The sequence below is a fragment of the Pelophylax lessonae genome, assembly GCF_965119305.1.
Source record: "Pelophylax lessonae genome assembly, chromosome: 4".
Taxonomy (NCBI): Eukaryota; Metazoa; Chordata; class Amphibia; order Anura; family Ranidae; genus Pelophylax; species Pelophylax lessonae.
In genome coordinates this window covers 286,182,064-286,198,681 of record NC_138771.1, presented here as the reverse complement: position 1 = coordinate 286,198,681, position 16,618 = coordinate 286,182,064, and the positions used below count along the sequence as shown (strand labels likewise).

The 16,618-nt window shown below is 46.6% G+C and overlaps 1 pseudogene across 1 annotated transcript; it reads left to right on the top strand.

The window, feature by feature from the left end:
• Positions 1-12,530: 12,530 nt before the first annotated feature.
• LOC309552611 lies at positions 12,531-13,274 on the top strand (annotated as a pseudogene). Its single transcript has one exon. The product of its transcript is annotated as an uncharacterized misc_RNA (transcript).
• Positions 13,275-16,618: the final 3,344 nt, after the last annotated feature.

Genomic DNA, 16,618 nt, shown 5'->3' with positions numbered 1-16,618 from the left:
CTATTGTACCCTTTATCATAAGAAATCTTCCTTGTGGGTCCACCTTTGATTCCCGATAGGTTCACTCAACTTCTTTCGCTATTACAACACTCACTCCTTTCGATTTTGAGATCGGAGTGGGTGCATGGTATACCCACGGGAAGTTTCTGTTATGTAGTTTTGGTACATCTTCGGATTGAAAGTATGTTTCCTGAAAAAAAGCTATCTGTGTATGGCTTCGTCTCATGATTTTTGTTCATAAATGATTTAGAGGAGGGGATATCTAGTACAATCTCAGTATTTGCAGATGATACTAAACTAGGCATGCCAATATCTTCTATGCAGGATGTGGAAACCTTGCAAGCAGACCTGAACAAAATAACAGGGTGGGCAACTACATGGCAGATGAGGTTTAATGTTGATAAATGTAAAGTAATGCACTTAGGGGCCAGAAACCAGAAAGCAAGCTACTCACTAGGGGGGGAACCTCTGGGTGAGTCTAGGATGGAAAAGGACTTGGGGGTACTGGTAGACAACAAGCTTGGCAGTGGCATGCAATGCCAAGCCGCCGCAAGCAAAGCCAACAGAATACTGGGATGTATAAAAAAGGGGATTCACTCCAGAAATAAAGAGATTATTCTCCCACTCTACAAGACCCTGGTCCGGCCACATCTGGAGTATGCTGTCAAGTTCTGGGCACCGGTCCTCAGGAAGGATGTGCTGGAATTGGAGAAAGTCCAGAGAAGGGCAACAAAAATAATTAGGGGAATGGAGGACATCAGCTATGAGGAAAGACTACAAGCACTGAACCTTTTCTCTCTGGAGAAAAGACGATTGAGGGGGGATATCAATGTACAAATACTGTACTGGTGACCCGAGCATAAGGAACAAACTATTCAGAGAAAGGAGATACAATAAGACACGTGGCCACTCACTAAAACTAGAGGAAAGGCGGTTTAACCTTAAAGTGCGTAAGGGGTTCTTCACTGTAAGAACGGTAAGGATGTGGAATTCTCTTCCACAAGCAGTCGTATCAGCAGGGAGCATTGATAGTTTCAAAAAACTATTAGATGGACACCTTAAAGACCACAACATACAGGGGTATACAATGTACGGTTAAAAGCAAACACACACACACGCATCATAGGTTGAACTGGATGGACTGATGTCTTTTTTCAACCTCACTAACTATGTAACTATGTAACTATGTAACTAAAAATGCACCCTTGATGCGGGAGGAGGGTTAGGTAACTTCAATCCCCAGACGCAACTATGTATACTATTCAATACAATAACATGCAACAAAAAAAAAAGAAAACCCCTAACATCTCCTATTCTCCATTTCCCCGACCCCGCAGGTACTCCTCCGTGCCCACAAAAAAAGCCCAGGGTTGCCAACATTTACGTATCCGTTCCTCTCTACCTGAGCGTGCAGCCATCAAAATTTCCATTCGTTGAATTTCGTTCACCTTGGAAAACCATATTTGTATGGCTGGGGGACTGTTTTGTCTCCATACTGCCGGAATGCTTGCTTTCACCGCATTAAGTAAATGAAGCAATAAGGAGTTTCTATATTTCCCAATTGACATCTTTGTGGAATGTAGTAGGCATAGTGCCAGATCTTCTCCCACCTCGACTGCGGTAAGATTTTTAATCACTTTTGCAACTTCTGACCAAAAACCCCTTACCATGGGGAATGTCCAGAAGATATGCATCATTGATCCACCCTCCGCTCCGCATCTCCAGCACTTGTCATGATTTTTTTTTTCTATCTTGTGTAAAACCGCTGGGACTCTGTACCACCTTGCCAAAATTTTATAGCTAATCTCCTGATATTTATTTGCTATTGAGGCCTTATGTGCAACCGCTAATATTTTTTTCATTTGTTGTGGGTTAAAGGAGATTTCCATCTCTCGCTCCCATTTTTGGATATATGTCAATGGTTGTTCCCCCTGCATTTTGGACAAAAGGGAATAGAAAAACGACAATGCATGTGGGATTGGTTTTCCTCCTCTGCACAATGTTTCAAATGGTGTTAAAACACGAGGAGAATATCCCCGTTTTTGTAAGTCAAGAAGATAGTGTCTGATTTGAAAGGCGGAGAAAACATCTAGAGTCTCCCCCGACCAGGTCATGATCTCCGTCAGAGTGGGAGGTTTCTTATGGCACCATATGTCTACTAAGCAAATTTTACCACTCTGAGCAAGATTTCTTATCTTACCATTTATGCGCCCTGGAGGAAAATCTGAATTTCCCACTAAAGGTAACATCGGAGAAACTGAAGGTGCAATCTCTATCAGTTTTTGTAATTTCCTACATTCCTTGATTGTAGTTCCTATGGTAGGATGGAAATATAAGGGATCCTCAGATGAAATTGGGACCCATATAGCCAAAGGAACTGGCTGTTCTATTATGTTATTTTCCAAAGTCACCCATTGTTTAGTTGCAGAGTTGCAATGCCAGTCTAATACCCTCATAAGATGTAACGCCCTATGATATCGCTTTAAGTCCGGTAAGCCTACCCCTCCTTTGTTTTTAGGGAGGGATAAAATATTCATCCCTATCCTTGGAGATTTATTGGCCCAAACAAAGGCTCTAAGTAATGTTTTCACTTGCAGGAAGAAATGTTCTGGTATCTCTATTGGTAGTGCTTGTAAGACATATAGCATTCGTGGGAGTACATTCATTTTCCATGCGTTACATCGCCCGAACCATGTTAATGTAAGGGTCTGCCATTTCAGTATGTCGACCTTAAGGGACTTTATCAGGGGAAGATACCTTCAAAGGCTCCAGAGTCAGAATGAAAATTAATGGAGATAACGAGAAGCCCTGGCGTGTACCATTTTTAATCTAAAAAAAGTTTGACCTCCAACCATTTATCCTTACTGCTGCTGTAGGCCCAGAGTATAATGCCATGATGCATGTTCTCATCCACTCTCCCAATCCAATATGTGACAAGGTGGCCTCGGTAAATTCCCAGGCCACCCTGTCAAACACCTTTTCAGCATCGATGGAAAGGAGCATCATCGGTTTCTGCAGATTCTGGGCTTGGTATATAAGGTCTATTACTCTGGTCGTGTTGTCCCTTGCTTCTCTGGATGGGACGAAGCCCACCTGATCATAATGAATCAATTGCGGAATATATGTTATAATTCTATTCACAATGATCTTGGAAAATAATTTAAGATCCAGATTCAATAAGGCTATAGGACGATAATTGCCACATGCTGAATGGTCTTTACCCTCCTTATGTATAAGGGAAATGTAAGCCCGTAAGCTGTCCAAAGGCAATGCACCTCCTTTGCCGATACTGTTAAGATGGGCTAGTAGGGGCATTTTCAACCGCGCCCAGAATTGTTTGTAATATGGCAGAGTCAGTCCATCCGGACCTAGTGCTTTATGTGGTTTATTTTGACTCAACACATACTCTAATTCCTCTTCTGAGATATTTCCCTCCAGAGCCGCAACCTGTTCTTTCTTTAATGAAGGCATCCCTGATGTTTTAATATAATCCCTTTGATTTCTCATCCGAATCCTCCCCGGAGGCTATGTTATAGAGGGATTGGTAACATTTACCAAATTCTTCTACTATCTTTCCTGTCTCTATAATTTTTTCCCCCTTTTTTGATTGAATATGCGAAATCACAGTCTTTTTTTTAAGGCCCCGTAATGCCCTGGCCAACATGGCCCCGGGTTTGTTAGAAAATTCATAAAACTGTCTCCTCAAGAGGATCAGACGCCTTACTGTTTTTTGAAAGAGCAGGTTGTTCAGCTCTTCCCTTGCTTTTATTAGGGGTTGTAACTGTTCCGTTACCATAGATTTTTTATGTGCAGCACTTAAATTTCCCATCCGTGTCGTCATTTCCGCTACACTTTTCTCTAATTCTCGTTTACGCCGGGCTCCTAACTTCATTAATATCCCTCTAATAACACATTTATGTGCTTCCTACACTAAGGATGGAGACGTCTGCTGATCAGTATTCTCTTGAAAGTAATTTATTAAGGCTGCTTCTATCTCTGCTCTTATGTCGGGGGATTGCAATAAAGCTTCATTTAATCTCCATGTGGGTGGTTTTGGTGGTACAGAGTCCAGGTCAATCACAATATGTACAGGCGCATGGTCTGACATGGTAGCAATGTAAATTTCAGAAGAGATGACCCTCCCCAATTCTCCCTGAGGAATCAGGAATCTATCTATTCTTGAATATGTGTTGTGAGATGCGGAGTAGTGTGTATAGTCTTTCTCGCCTGGGTGCATAATCCTCCAGGGGTCGATTAAGTCGAGGAGGGAGAGTTCTTTCCTAAGCCCATTTAGGCGTGCGTACGATAAATGAGAGGACCCACGTGATGTATCTAGAAGAGGTTCTGGTGCATAATTCCAGTCTCCACCCATTATCAAGAGGCCCTTGCGGAAGTCCAAAATCAATGGCAATAACTGCTGTAAGAATGCTAAATGGTTAGTATTAGGAAAATACACATTTACCATTGTCACTACCCTTTGTCCTATTGTACCCTTTATCATAAGAAATCTTCCTTGTGGGTCCACCTTTGATTCCCGATAGGTTCACTCAACTTCTTTCGCTATTACAACACTCACTCCTTTCGATTTTGAGATCGGAGTGGGTGCATGGTATACCCACGGGAAGTTTCTGTTATGTAGTTTTGGTACATCTTCGGATTTAAAGTATGTTTCCTGAAAAAAAGCTATCTGTGTATGGCTTCGTCTCATGATTTTCAATACACGCATGCGTTTTTCTGGGGTGGACAACCCCCTCACATTCAGAGAGGACAGCTTAAGACCCATTTTGATATCCCTGGTCATCCTGTTCCCCCTCTTTTCCACCCTCTATAAATAGAGGTGAGGCACCTGCAAGGCCGGGGAGAGGAGAAGGGGAGAGAAACAACTAAACAAAAAAAAAACAGGGGAATATATCAGTGCACTGATCCTCCCTGTCTGCAACCCCTTACTTCCCCTAGTTGGTCAATCCTTGACCTAGCGCAACAATGTGCTTCCTAATTCAGGGGCATGTGGGAGGGACGCTCCATGAGACCTGTCTCATGATAGATAACCTCCTATCATCAAGCAAGATAAAAACAAAAAACACACAAAGAAAGAAATAAATTCATATCTTTATCCACAAAAGCGGCTCAGAGACTTCAGGTGAGATACTACAGGAGGGGGGGAAGATGCACGAGAGGTTCACCTTGTTCCAAAGGGAGATTTTAATCTCTTTAAATAATTTATGCCTCAATGAGGCATACTATTTATATGTCTAATTTTGTATTTATAGGATTTAATTCGTAGCTTTTCCCTTTACTCTTAATTAACCCTCAGTTCCCTTATATCCCCTCGTGCAGCCTTCCCCTCCAAACACATCTGCTTTACTTCCCTGCTCTAATGACCCATAGTCTACAATTCCTTTCTATCTCAACAAAATCAAATCTCCACCGAGGATGGACCTCGCCCGTTGATGAGTTCTCAAGCCCCCTCTTGGGGCGATCCCCTTAACCCCGTATGGAAATTTCCATATAATTAAACCCTTAGAGGTCACCACCTAATAGCCGGGGACCCCAGGGAATTTTTGTACCCCTGTAGTCCCAGCCAATCAGGGACCTCCAAAGGTGGAATTTTTAAGAAGGAAAAAAGTCCTGGTAACTGGTCAGGCCATCTTAGGGTGTATGATCCAACTTCCTTCACCACAATTAAGTGGAAGGGATGTCCCCAGTGTTAAGTGGCTCCAGCTGTCTGTATGACTTCTAATAAAGGCTTTAATATAGCCCTCATCTTGAGAGTATGTCTGACAGATCTGGAAGTAGCCGTATAGATGAACCTTCAAAGTCAAATGGACCCTTATTCTATGCGTTTTTCATTATTTTCTCTTTAATGGAGTAAAAATGAATCCTTATCAAGACATCCTGAGGGAAATCTGTCCCCATGCTTCGTGGAGCTCGTACCCGATGGACCCGGTCTATCTCAATGTCTTCTGTTGGAGGTAACTCTAGAAGGTCGTTCAGTATGGCCACCACTTTAGCTTTTAATTCTGGGCCTTGGATTTTATCTATTAAGCCCCGCAAGCGTATATTATTTCTTCTACTTCGATTCTCTCCATCATCTTGTTGGAGTTTCAATATAACTAATTGATTAGCAAAGGTTTTTTGAATGTCCTCCATATTAGCTACTCTGGAGCTTAATTCACTGCATCCTGTCTCCACCACTTCTATTTTTTTAGTCATATCATCCATTTGGCCTTTTAGAGAGTTGATTTCTTGTGTAAGAGCACTTACTATTGAAGTTGCTATTACTGACATATCCTGCTTTGTGGGCATTATGGCCAGTAATTCCTGCCAGTCAGGGTTTTGATATTCCTGTATTCTGAACCCTTGGGGGATGGGAGAGTCTGCTCCCTGCAACATAATACTTTTATCCGGCCTTTGATGTTGCTGGCTCTCTTGAGATACCTCTTGGGGTTCCCGCTGGATACTGCCGGCCTTTCCATCCTTCTTAGTGGCGTTTACATTTGCCGTCCCCAATCGCGTCTGCGCCATTTTGGAGCGAACCACCTTGCTTTTCTGTGCGGGGGGGGGGGGGTTCGGGTGAAGTATTGCGAGATATTGGAGTGTCTCACCGCCAGCTACCCACCGCCACTCATATGCCAGGGAGAGGCTGTCTCATCCCCCGGCCGGAGCGATGTCCCCTCCTTCTACTTGTGGATCGGCTCCAGCAGCCCTCCTGCAACGTCCTCCTTCAAGTATGAGATACTCTACCTCGGGGTCCCAACTTGGGACTATCGAACAACCTCCACCTGGCCTGTCTCAGCTGCCTCAGCACATAGTAGGGAACGCTGGCTGTTCAGGGTAGAGACTCTCCCGTGAGTCTCGGCGCTCCGCTGTGTGCTGTCTCACGGCGCCATTTCCTCACCACGCCCCTTACAGGGAGGATCCCACAACCCAGGTTTTAATGCAATTGCACATTTTTTTTTCAACATAACGTACCAAAATGCTCAAATGGTTTTAACATGTGCACTGTGGTAGGTTAAAAAAAAATCTGTGCATTGTGCTGTGTATGTATGTTTGAGTTCAATTAAAATGAATGGCACCATATCACAAGACAAAAGGAGAATTTTGGTTTATAAATAGATTTAAATGTATGTTTTACTGTGTATTACTTAAACAGAATAGTGATAATCTGACTTTAAGGCTTACTGAAAACCATGTTGGAGGCATCATGGCCAATTTCCCAAAGTCTCCGAGTTCCCAAGGTTCAGGTGCTTGTTTCTGGTGCCCTTATCTGTGTATTTTATATGCAGTGTTAGGGGCATCTTTTGTCTGCTGTCCCTCCAATACATTGAAGTTGGCACTGGAAACCAATCACGTAACCAGAGTGGAGCGCCCTTAGATTAGGTATATATACACATCTTTCATTTACAGGGTAGTTAACATAGGCCTTACACTTGGGGTGGAAGTAGTTTTAAGCTTAAACCCCGTACACACGTACTGATCATCGGCCGAACGATCGGCCGTCTTTTGTCCAGGGCTGTCGTGTCTGTTGAAAACTGCAAAAGACTGCACACGAATTTTGTCGGCCAACAACAGCCGACTGCAGAAGTGATGTCATGTGATGGTTAACTTTCCTTGTCTTTTTTCTTTTCTGAGCATGCCCAGTCTTGCTAATCTGCTGTCTGACGGCCGAAATCTGTACTGACTGGCGAACAATCGGCCGTTCTGGTGTTGGCCAACAAAAATTTTAATGCCTGCACAACAGATTCTGTTCGGCCGAAAATGCGCTATCGGCTGTCGGAAGCATCATACTAACAAGCCTACAATCGGCCGATCAATCGTCGGCCGAATATTTACGGCCGACAATCGGTACGTGTGTACGGGGCTTCAGTCAGCATTTGAGCAGACTTCTACTTTAAAATCTATTGTGTCTATGACGCACAGAAACACACTAACAGGATCAGATATGTTTGGAAACCAGTTAACCCATAAGTATGTTTTTGGATTGTAAAAGAAAAAGGACGCATGGGGATGAAGTTCGTGAAAACATTAGAAGAGTGAACAAGCCAATTTGGTGGGCTTTGTAACACCAGTCGCTAAGCCACTATGCTAATAACTAACTAACTAACTAACTAACTAATAACTAACTATGCTATGCTAAGCCACTGTGCTAATTAAAATTGAACTGCAAGCATAAATAAAATATACAAACTAATGCACATCTGGATTTAATAATACATTTAATAATACTTCCTTAAATGTGTTCCTTAAATGCAAGATGCATAGTGACCTGAATTATGCATGGTATCAGGGGCGTAACTACAGGGGTTGCAGGGGTTGCAATCGCTACCGGGCCCCATGCTCCAGGGGGCCCGGTAGCAAACCAGTGGGTGAACTTCCAGGATCGCAAGGGTCACACTTGCGACCGGACCCTGGCATTGCACCACTGTGGGGAGGCCCCAAGATTGCAGGAAGGGGGCCCACTGCAGAACTTGTGAAAGAATCCTGCTGCGGGACCGTAATAAAAGGCCATGCAACGAGTGCAAAGAGCCCCAGGATTAGTGGGAAGAGCCCTGGGCTTGAAGGTAAGGGCCCTGGCCAGGGGTCTGAGGGGCCCTTCATGGTTTCTTGCATCAGGGCCCTGAAGGTTCTAGTTACGCCTCTGCATGGTATCATCTTCTTGGAGTCAACTGTACAGCAGAGCTCAGATTTTTGGGAGGGTGAAGTACAAGTTGCCAATCAGTTGTGCTGTGGTGCAAGGTGAGTGCTTATATGAGAGAGAACAGTGACAGAGTTATGAGCTCATCGGTGTACAGCTTTTACCTTCACTCTTCAATCATAGACTGGGGTTTAGTAGGAGATTGTAATTGTTAATGGACTACAGCAAAGAAAATGTGCTCTATGTTGCCAGACATGGCTGTGCTGTGTCTCACGACTAGGTGGCCAGAGATATAAATCATTTAATTGGTAAAACAAATTTCTTGTAAGCATTTCATCTGTGTATTTAGCTTTTTTCCTGGAGTCCATCTTTAAATTTTTTGTTGATATATCGCATATAAAATCATAACAAAAAATTTGCATCTGCATGGAATGTATTACAAGTAGAGGCTAGTTGCTAAAACATCTTTGATTTCTTGCCTTTAAAGTTTTCTGGTAAAATATAGCCATTTATTCAAATCAGGGCACAACATAAAGGTCAAGCTAACCATTGCCATGGCTGATGGGGTTTAAATATTTTCATTTGAACATTTCATAGAAGGGTTTTCTAGCCTCCTTGATGCACATCTCTGGATGCACTTTTATCAGTAATTGTAGCATTTAACCTTTTTATATTACATTGAAGGGTTTTTACTTGGCTTCTCTTATCCAAGCAGCCACAGCTGTGCTGCATTTAGAGCTCATGTCCATATCCATTAATATACAAGTATGAAAAGATTTATAATTGCAAGCTATTCATTGGTAAGTATTCTAATTACTTTTGTGACATTTGCTGCTGCTATATTTTAAACTAGCAGGTACTTTTTCACATGAAATATATGATAGTACATACCGGTAATTACATTTTCAGCGATTTCAGAAAATAACATTTTCTTCATAGATACAGTGGAAAAGTTCTACTGATATGTTGGTCAACTCCTTTCAGCTTTCATCTCCTTACTTTCATTTTAATGCCCTTGATATCTGAAAGATGGAACAAAAATATAAATATTCTTATGCAACTACAGGTGCATCTCACAAAATTAAAATATCATCAAAAAGTTATTATTATTATTTCAGTAATTCAATTCAAAAAGTGAAACTCATAAATTTTATAGAGATGCGCTACACACAGAGTTATATATTTCAAGCATTTCTCTCTTTTAATTTTGATGATTATGGCTTACAGCTAGTGAAAACCCAAAATTCAGTATATCAGAAAATTTGAATATTACATAAGACCAATAAAAAAAGACTTTTAACCAAGAAATGCCGGTTTACTAAAGAGTATGTCAATGTACAGTATAGTATGCACTCAATACTTGGTTGGGGCTCCATTTGCATGAATTACTGCATGAATGCAGGGAGGCTGTCAGCTTGTGACACTGCTGAGGTGTTATGGAAGCCCAGGTTTCTTTGATAGCAGCTTTCAGCTCATCTGCATTGTTGGATCTGGTGACTTTAATCTTCCTCTTGGCAATACTCCACTGATTCTCTATGGGGTTTAGGTCAGGCGAATTTGATGGCCAATCAAGCACAGTGATACCATGATCATTAAACCAGGTATTGGTACTTTTGGCAGTGTGGGCAGTTGCCAAGTCCTGCTGGAAAATGAAATCAGCACCTCCAAAAAGCTGGTCAGCAGAGGGAAGCATGAACGACTCTAGAATTTCCTAGGAGAGGGCTGTTCTGACTTTGGACTTGATAAAACACAGTGGACCAACACCAGCAGGTGACATGGCTCCCCAAATCATTGCTGACTGTGTCCATTCTGCTCAAGTAATTACAAAAGGTGTATTGCAAACACTAAAAAAAAAAAAAAAAATCCTAGTTCGAACTAAAACCCCACTAGAGTATATACAAAAATATGAACAAGTGTGCGGCCGCAGGCCGGTATTTGTGGGAGGAGCTAGCGGGCTTTATAGCGCCGCCCCTCCCCTAGACCGGCCTGCTACCTCGGATCGTCACTCGGCTTGGTCAGGTGTTCTGGGTGGTCACCTGACGTCGGCCGAATACCGCCTCCTTGTGGACCGGACGTCCGGTCGGGTGCTGTACCAGGAAGCACTGCGTGTGGCGCGGAACTCTGCTATTCCAGCGCGACCTCTGACGGTGCTAAGTCTCACCCACCGCTGCCATCCAGCCCAGCTTCTCTGCCGTGACTGCCAGCTACGCCGCTGCTTCTCCTGCTGTTCAGTAGGGGATCAGGTACTTGTTAACATGGGGGGGGGAGGGGGGGAGGAGGCATCTTCCTGCACACACTGCCTGCCTCTGTAGGCCACGGCTATCTTTCACACTCAGTCCTGCACACACTGCCTGCCTTCCAGAAGGCCACGGCTACCCCCGTACACAGGCTCATGCACACACTGCCTGCCTTACTAGGCCACGGCTACCTGTTTTATGTTCTCCTGCCCTCTTATCGGCCTCTGTAAGGTTGGGTACATCATCTCATGTTCCCCTGCTTGTCCCTGCTTGTTTTCATGGCTGCCTTGGTTGGGGGGGGGTCGCCCGGCCTTTTTCAGAGAGAGGGGGCGGGGGGTTTGGTACCTGAGGGTTGGTGGGGGGGGGGTCTCATTGCATTGCAGGTGTGTGTGTTCCATTCCGGGTGCAGGTAATGTATCTCTAGTGGGGGGTCACGGATCGTCCCCCCATTTTTTGACCGTTTGCCTTTTTTCCTTTAGGTTCTCTCCATGTCTTTCAATGCCGGCACCAGGTACTACTTCAGGTTCAGGTTCCTTCGTGTACCTCACGGCTCAGCATTTTTTAATCTTCACAGACGCTTCTCTGGCGTCGCCCATAGACACTTAAACCTGGTCCGTCACTTGGCCCCACACACTTAGTCACCTTGTCTGGCTGCCCGGTGGCCACCCCCTGTCAGGTACACTTCAGGCCCGTATACTCCTCATGTTATTCACCTGCGGTTGCATTTTGGTTCCTGTGCTCCGTCACGGCTTCATCACCTCTGTGCACTTACCACTCTTCATGTCGTCTGTCCTTCTCGTTACTCTGTTTTTCGCTGTGGCTCTCCAGCTGTGTTGTTCTGTCATGTATTGCCCCCTCCTCTCTGGTAGGGCTAGTCTACTGGCTGTTATGGTTCAGGTGCTGGCCCTAGTTCCCCCCCCTTCATAGCCGGTCCCGCGAGGCCAACCCCCCAATCTCGTCGGAGATTATTTCGCCCCACGGGCCAAACCTAAGCTAGCGCCTCGCTCCACCCTTCTCATGGGGTTTATAGTTAGGGCCTCACCTGTCACGGCCACACGTTTTGATTCTTTTACTGTCACCGAGAGGCCATCTTTCCCGCCACCACGTCAGTGGCTCACGCCCCTCGCCCAAATCATAGGTAGAGCCTCTCACCGGCCGCTTGGCATCTAGCAGGGCCTCACCTGTCACGAGGTAGTTAAGTTTTTCGCCTCTACAGCGGGCCTCAAGGAGCCACCCTGGAAGATGGATTTTCCTCCCCCTCCACGCCAGCCAGGATTAGCACCCCTGTCAGGTCCGGTACCCCCAGGGGTCGTCGGGTTCCTTCTCCGCTGGGCTCTTACGGGTCTTGGACTATTCCGAAGATCTCGGCGGTCCTACGCCAGAAGGGTATCTCGTTCCCGGCCACTGCAAGAAAAGCGGAGCTATTCAGATTGATGATGGAACATCCAGAAGATCCGGGACTGGGCACCAGCTGTTCGTCTGCTATACAAGGAACCCTGGACTCCATCCTATCTTCCCTGCAGTCCATCGGCGATAGGCTGACTAAGCTGGAGGACGCCAGTCCGGCTCAAGGGGGTCCCCCTCCTTCCTTGCCGGTCCCGACCCCAGTTCCCGCTAGTGATCAGGGTAGGCCCCCAGTTCCCATCTTGCCTTCTTCCATGGTTTCTCCTATTATCACCCCGGCCCACTTGGTCCCCGCGGCTCTCCGCAAGGATATCTTGGAGGGGAAGGATGTCAACCTAGTGGCTCTCCTCATTGCCTCCCAGGACATGGTCGAAAGTAAGGTCTACAATTACGGTGATTTGTCCGTAGTCATGAAGGCCAGGGACCCCAGGCTTAATAAGAAGCTCACTATCCCCGAGTTTGTCCTGGCCTTCGGCATCTACAGGGACGTTTTGTGTTAGGTTTACCCGCAGCGGCGGGAAGAGTTAGATCTTTACTTGCATAAGATAGTGGATTTAGGGCACAAATACGGGGGTTTTACCTTCTTCGACTTTCATAAGTCAGTCTCGGCCAAGGCGGCGGCAGCCTTGGCTCAATTCAACGTTCGTGTGGATTGGAGTCTACTGGATACCGAGCTCTTCTGCAGGCACTTCGCAGGCTTGGCACCTCCCTCCTGTGCCACATGCTCCTCCACATCACATTCTGCCAGCCTTTGCCCCATGGAGGCTGTATCCTCCCCGGCCGGGGTCCCAGGGGGGGGTGCTGGCAGGTCAGAGCAGCGTGGCCTTAGGAATAAGCTGGGTCGTCCCATAGTGTTCTTAGGTAAAGCCCAGGTTTGCAATAATTTCAATGGGGGGGCGTGCAGCTTCAGTGCTTGCAGGCTGCTCCATGTCTGCTCCATCTGTTTCAGGGCTCACACGAAATCCATGTGTCCATCCAAGATGTACCCTAAACAATGACTAACCGGGGTCAAGGTCGAGGTGCTGGAGTTTTACCTGCAGGCTCATCCGTCTCCACACCTGGTGGAGTATCTGATTCAGGGGTTCTCGGGTGGGTTCCACACGGGGCTGGTGTCTCTTCCCACGGGGACTCTGGAATGTCCCAATTTACTGTCGGCCAGGGAGGACCCGGAGTCGGTAGATCTACTACTTGAGAAGGAAGTGCAGGAGGGGTTCATGTTAGGCCCCTTCCCGGCCCCCCCTTCTCCTCTTGGCGTACCAACCCGATCGGTATTGCCACAAGCAAATTCACCAATAAAAAACGCTTGATTATCGACATGTCGGCTCCTCATTCTTCCACCTACCCCAGCCTTAATTCCCTTATTCCTTCAGCCGAGTTCTCACTCCACTATGCTACCGTGGACAATGCCATCCAGGCCATTTTAGGGGCTGGCAGGGCTGCCTGGCTCAGTAAAACGGATATTGCCAATGCCTTCAAGCTGCTGCCTATTCACCCCTCCTTATGGCACATCCACGGTGTGAAGTGGAGGGAGAAATATTATTTCGCCTCCAGGCTGTCTTTTGGGTCTAAAAGCAGCCCCAAGATTTTTGATACCTTTGCTGAGACGCTCTGCTGGCTCCTTCTGAATGTCTCCAGGTGCCCCTCGGTGTTGCACTACCTTGATGATTTTCTGTTGGTCGAGAGTAGCAACTGCACGCCGGTCAGTTTAAGTAGTACCTTGGCCTTATTTTCCACCTTAGGGGTTCCCCTGTCACCAGGCAAAACGGTCGGTCCGGTCACCAGGTTGGATTTCTTGGGGATTACCCTGGATTCTGTCTCCATGCAGTCCAGCCTCCCTGTGGACAAACTTGAACGTATTCGTGGGGTGGTAGGCAGGTTCCTGGAACTAGGGTCTTTTTCCAGGAAGGAGTTGCAGTCCTTGATCGGGTCATTAAACTTTGCCATGCGAATCATCCCCCAGGGCAGGTCCTTTATCTCTCGGTTGCTGCGGCTGTTGCCAGGTCTTCCGGAGGGTGTCATCTCCCACTTGGATCCCCGTGCCAGGGCGGACCTGGGTATGTGGGTTGAGTTCCTGGAAAGCTGGAACGGTATCTCCATGTTCATCCCGCCCATCTCTGCCCAGTCCCCTGTGTTTTGGACGGATGCGGCCGCCAGTACCGGGTTCGCAGCCATCTTCGGGGACTCATGGTTCAGGGATAGTTGGCCGGCTGAGTCTCTAGCCTTACCTGCTTTCCAGGAGACCTCAGCGCTGTTTGAATTATACCCTATTGTGGCAGCTGCTGTCACCTGGGGTAGGTACTGGTCAGGGAGGGCAGTCAAATGTTTCAGTGACAACATGGCTGCTTGTGATATCATCAACAAAGGCCGTTCATCATCCCTGACTATTATGAGGCTGGTCCGCAGGCTGACCTTGGTAGCTGCCACTTACCAGTTTTTTCTTTACTGTGAGCACATTCCGGGTCACACCAACTTAGCCGCTGACGCTCTTTCCCGCTCCAAATTGCAGGTTTTCTTCACTCTCCACCCGACGGCCGACAGATGTCCCACACGGACCCCGGAGTTCAAGGATCTGCTCCTGGACTAGCCCGCATCATGGCGCATGGACGGGAGTTGGCCCGTATGGCTCTGTCATCCAACACCAGGAAGGCTTATGACCGAGCCATGGCCATCTTCCAAAGGTTTTTAGTGGAATTTGGGTTGGATGACCAGTCAGTGCAGACCATGGTCGCCTTCGCTGCTTTTTGCCACCTCCAACTCAAGCTATCTGTCAGTACTATTAAACTATATCTGGCGGGTGTTCAACACCACGTTCTGACGCACCATCCAAACTCCTTGCCTTTCCTCCGGGCATATCCTCTGAAGAGCCTCCTGAAGGGCATTGGCAGGTTGGATCACCATTCCCCCATCAGGCGGCTGCCGATAGATGGGGAGAAATTTAGGGCCCTCTCCAACTTACTGGACACGTCGCCCTTTGAGCCATACACGAATGCAGTTGTCAAAGCGGCAATGTATCTGGCCTTCTACGGTTTTCTCAGGCCCGGGGAGTTTTCGGTTGCTTCCGCAGCTGAGGGGCGTTTGTGTCTCCTCAAGCGAGATCTGGTCAAATGGGGGGATCATTATGTTTTGACTCTGCAGAGCACCAAGACCAGGCAGGTGGGCCACCCCATTACCATCCCGTTTTACCCGTCTGGGAATCTTTGGTGCCCTGTCAGAGTGTTGGATGTTTTCGTGGCTCAGACCCTGAGCACTCCCGGCCATGCACCGCTCTTTGCGCTCCTGGACGTTCCCCTCACTACGTCCAAATTCATTTTTTACATACGTTCTCTTTGCATCAGACTGGGGTGGGACCCGGCAGCGCACTCTGGCCATTCCTTCCGGATAGGAGCGGCTACGGCTGCTTCGGGGAATAATACGCCAGGCCATATCATTAAAAGGCTTGGTAGGTGGGAGTCGGACGCCTTCCAAGTTTATATACCGCACCCAGAGAAGGAATTGAGATTGGCTTTTCGCAGGCTTGTGTCCTAAGATGTTTTGAATAAAGTGTGTTGTTTTGCTTACTCTTTTTGCCCTCTTTATTTACAGGCTACCCCCCTTACGTCGGTTCAGGCACACCACACCGACTGTCCTTACCAGGGGGTGACGACTTTTAGTATTGACCACAAGTGTGCGGCCGCAGGCCGGTATTTGTGGGAGGAGCTAGCGGGCTTTATAGCGCCGCCCCTCCCCTAGACCGGCCTGCTGCCTCGGATCGTCACCCCACCCTCCTTCACCCTTTTCTCTACCTCTTTCCCTTAGGGGTGCCCTCTTTATTTACAGGCTACCCCCCTTACGTCGGTTCAGGCACACCACACCGACTGTCCTTACCAGGGGGTGACGACTTTTAGTATTGACCACAAGGTACATTCAGTAGGACTTATTCAAAATTATTGAAATCAATACATTTATTTATTCCTTACTATTGTAGCCCTGCCCCCTTGGGGATGGCTTGTTGCATGGGTGTCCTCTTCACTGCTCAAAGCCATCTGAAACTGTTAGTTCGGTCATTGAGAATAACTGAGACCACAAGTGTTGCAGTGAATAAACAATTAACTGCTTTTGACTTTTTATGTAAAAACAGGAATATGCAAACAGAATCAGAAATAACACAGATGTTGCTAAAGGGATATATCCTGATATCCCAACCAAGGATTTAGGACTTTTAGTTCAGCACTCAGGATCCAGAACGCAGGCCACACATACATTTGCACAAACAAATGTGTATGTATGCTAGAGGATTGCATTCGGCAACAATAAACAATACTTAAAATAAACTGAAGTAGTTAGAGAGTGACCACAGATAAGA